Source organism: Otolemur garnettii, unplaced genomic scaffold (assembly GCF_000181295.1).
Source record: "Otolemur garnettii isolate 467f Iridium unplaced genomic scaffold, OtoGar3 scaffold00077, whole genome shotgun sequence".
Lineage (NCBI taxonomy): Eukaryota > Metazoa > Chordata > Mammalia > Primates > Galagidae > Otolemur > Otolemur garnettii.
The window spans coordinates 7,547,819-7,551,890 of record NW_003852472.1 but is presented as its reverse complement, the minus strand read 5'-3'; the positions used below and the strand labels follow the sequence as shown (position 1 = coordinate 7,551,890).

General features: G+C 40.0%; 1 protein-coding gene and 1 pseudogene across 3 annotated transcripts in view; both read left to right on the top strand.

Annotated features, from left to right (window-relative positions):
* The window catches only part of CALN1 (calneuron 1), a 501,474-nt gene that overhangs the window by 457,695 nt on the left and 39,707 nt on the right, over nucleotides 1-4,072 (top strand). The gene's annotated exons all lie outside the window — the stretch shown is intronic.
* Nucleotides 417-519, top strand: LOC111726729 (annotated as a pseudogene).

Genomic DNA, 4,072 nt, shown 5'->3' with positions numbered 1-4,072 from the left:
CCTAGTAAATTTCACATGTACCCTTGTAAGATGCACTGTAGGTGTGGTCCCACCAACTACTCTCCTTCCACCTATCCTCTCCCCTTTCCCCTTTGTGGTATACGTATACTGTGGAATATTATGCAGCCTTAAAGAAAGATGGAGACTTTACCTCTTTCATGTTTACGTGGATGGAGCTGGAACATATTCTTCTTAGCAAAGTATCTCAAGAATGGAAGGAAAAGTATCCAGTGTACTCAGTCTTACTATGAAACCAATTTATAGCTTTCTTATGAAAGCTATTACCGAATTGTAACTTATTTTTGTAAATAACATTTGGTAAGTAGGTAGCTCTTTTATATCCCAAGTAAATATTTAATTGTCCCAACTGTATTGAATATTTTATCCTTAGCTCCAGGGACTTGACTACAACCTTCATGCCAAATTCCCATGTATGAACACCTGCTATGTAAAACCATGTGAGTGTCCCCAGACCTTGTTCTTTCCCTACATTTGGTTTTATAAATGCTGGTGATAAACCTGGTCTGATTTATTACATGATCATTTTGTGTGATTGTATAATACCTATGATTCTAAATTATCTTTGGTCAACCTTAAGAAAAATGACAGTACAGCTAATGTGATAGCTTAAAATACTTTAATACTTATAAATACTCAGTGCTAATTTGCAGACTTTTGTCTAAAGCCATAACCAAAACAGGGAAATTTTGTGATCACAATTTGTCATTCAATGAGTTGTAAAATTACTGTATTTTTATTTTTTAGAATAAATAAATCAATTCCCGTATGTACTTGGGGGTATATGTGAACTCCCAGGTCCTTGATCTCGACTCTATCCTGTGTATGAACAGTCTCACGTAGGTACTTGTGGATAACACAAGTCTCTACTCTGTTTTGTTTCTTTTTAAACCTGAGCTCTTCCTCCCTATTTTCTTTGCCATATGTATTTTTGGATCAGCTTAACTGATTCCGTGCTAGGATTTTGATTGAAATTGCATTGAATTATGTATTAATTTCATAAGGGATGTATTTTAAATATGGAGTCTTTTAATCCACGAATTCACTGCTATGGACTTGGCTATAGACTTTCTGATGTTCACAAATGTTTTACAGTTTCTTCTAAGAATCATTCTGAGGTATCTTGAATTTTTTTTCTATAATAAATGGCATCTATTTTTCTATTATATTTACTAATGAGTTATCATTGATGATAGGAAAAATATCAATTTGTGTGTGTTGACCTTGTATCCGGCCACCTTGCAGGCCTTTATAGTCACTGAATGTATGAACAGTGGTGAGCTCTGCTAATGTGTTATTTTAGGCTTCTGATTCTGGCTTTTCCTGTGGTTTCTTCTTCAGCGGTGCCATTTATTGACAAATAATCCATGACCAGATTATCCCCCTCATAACTTTTATCTCTGTTCTCCACTGTGCACGTCTGGTTTGCTTTCCAAGTGTGTTTCAGCATCATCGATCCTGCTCTTTATCACCCCCGATGCCGATTTTTTTCCTTGAATTATTTTCTTAGTGAATTCCTTTTTTTCCTCAACTTAAAAAAAAAATGTATCCCAGTCTTCAATTATCATAGCTGTTGTTTCATAGTTAATAGTTTGTATTATGTGTGTTCATTTCTCAGAGGATCCCAAACAAATGCTTTCTAAGCTTTGTTTCGATAATGAACCCTTTTCAGTGCTATGTTTTTTCTCTGCTTTTACAGAGTACCTCTCATTTTATTGTGCAGAAATTTTCTTTGAGCTCGTCTATGAGGGTTTTTTCCCTCCCATTTAGCCTTAAAAGAGGAAAGCTGTATCCTAGTTTATGACTTCCAGGGCGCAGAATGGGTGCTGCTTCTTGGCGTTCCTTTCTGGTCTTCTGGGTGATGGTAGAATCCCAGAGTTGGTCCTTAACAAAAGGGCCCATTCAGTTTAAATGTGGCTGCTGGCATCAACTTTGATTTGCAAGCACAAATTTGGTGCAGTTACGAGGAAGATACTCTATTATTCCATCTTCTCATTGTGGGAGTGTAGTTCATTTCTGGCTGAGCCGTTGCAGTCTGAACTCCTTTCTGGATTAGAACAATTTGGAAAAACTGGAATTCTTAAAGTACCATTCTCCCTGGCATATACCCTAACTGTAACTGGAAACCAATTTCACTTCCACAGTGGTTAATTTTATGTTTGAACTTGACGGAGCCACAGGTGCCTGGGTCTTTGGTCTAATGTGATTGTGGGTATTTCTGTGAGGCTGTTTTTGGAGGAGATGGACTGAGTAAAGCAGATTGCCCTCCCTCATGTGTGTGGGCCAACACCCAACCATTTGAAGGCCTGAATAAGACAAAAAGCATATACAGTAGAACCTCTGTAAGTTGACCACCCAAGGGACTGCAACACCCTGGTCAATATTCAGAGGTGGTCAGGGACTAGGAGGTACTACATGCTACATGTCCAGTCTGTGAAAATTAGGTCAACTTAAGGAGGCTGGCAATGAAGGGATGTGGGCGACTATGAAGGTTCTACTGTCTATACATATGTATGAGTGTATGTGTGTGTTTGTGTATCTCCATCTCACTAGTTTCATTTCTCTAGGAAATCTGATCAATACAGCGCACCAGGGAGCAGTGTATGATGGCTTTCCTGCTCAGCAAAAAGCCTGAAAGCTCCTTCCCTCTTCACAAAGGATCAATGTCATGACTTTCATGACAGGATATTATTCTCCCAAGGGTCTGCCAATCTCCATAAAATAAGAGAATCAGAATTGCAAGTTACATAGTTTGAGAAGTTTCAACATTCCTAGACCCTGTCATCAGCATCCATCAATGAAAAGTGGATTTGGCCTTCCAGGGAGATTCTTCGGTGCTGCGTATCTCATGTCCTCCTATGTAGTAGTATTATACAAAGAGGTCAGAAGCCAATGGGATTCAGAAAGAGAGTGTTTATCTTAATCTAGAGGGAAAAGCTGGTTGAAGGTCAGGAGTGATATGTCGGAATCACCTGGATTCTGGATGCTGGGTGTCTGGAGTTTCTGGGTGAGGCCTAAACATGTCCATTTCTAACAAATTCCCCAGCAGCACTGATGAATGTCTGAGTTAGGATTCAGAGCGATGGACCAGGAAAGGGCTAGAGCCAGATGGTCATTAAGAAGCAGAGGGGAGAGCAGGGCTCAGGCTGGAGACAAAGCCAGGAAGCTGAGAGTCTGTTTGCACTGAGGTCAGACTGTGGATGTGGAGGTGATGGAGACACACAGGACCAGACCATTCCTGAACAGAAAACAGGCCTGAGGGAAGCGCTGCCTGGTCCTGCTCCTCAGGGCCTTTTTCTGGCAGGTGGACTGTTTGCCAGACAGAGCCATGAATTCTGTCAATATAGATGTCCAATATCAACCACTCAATTGACATTGGTCTTTCGACTTAGCTTGTTTTATCAGGACACAGGAGCCAACAGACATCAGGAGCTCAGGTGGGGGAGAATGTCGTCTCTGGCTTAGACCATGTAATGTTTCCAGTAAATTGCAGATCCTTCAGCTAAGGCAGAATTTAATGTAAGATGCTATTTCTTCCCTGTTTTGGACAAATTTCTCGGCGACGATGCCATTTCACGATCATTTCTTAGCTGAGCCAGGTTTCCTTCCCTTTCCCTCCTTCTGCCCTTCCCACCAAGTATTACAGTTCCTTCTGTTGTTGCAGCCCATTTAGTATTAATCCCTTTCCATCATCTTAAAAGCTTTAATTAGCTATTTTGATATATTCCCTAAGAACTCTGGAGTCTGATTCATCAAAGTGATAACAAGAAGATATTTTGGGATTTTTGTTCCCGTTTAAATGACTAAATTATTTCTCCATTTGTTATTTATCTGCTTAAGGATATTTTCATGCGTGTGCCAAATTTACGCTGGAGAAATTGACTATCCATAAGCTGGGTTTTTTTCCAGGGTGAGTGGAGCATAAACTTAGAACCTGAGTTTTATCCTGGAGCAACACATTTTTGAGTCATTGTAAAAGAGGCAGGTAAGACTAAGTCAGAAGAAATTGGCCTCGCTTGAAACCCTTTCCCTGGGAAGAGGAGATATCAGCTGC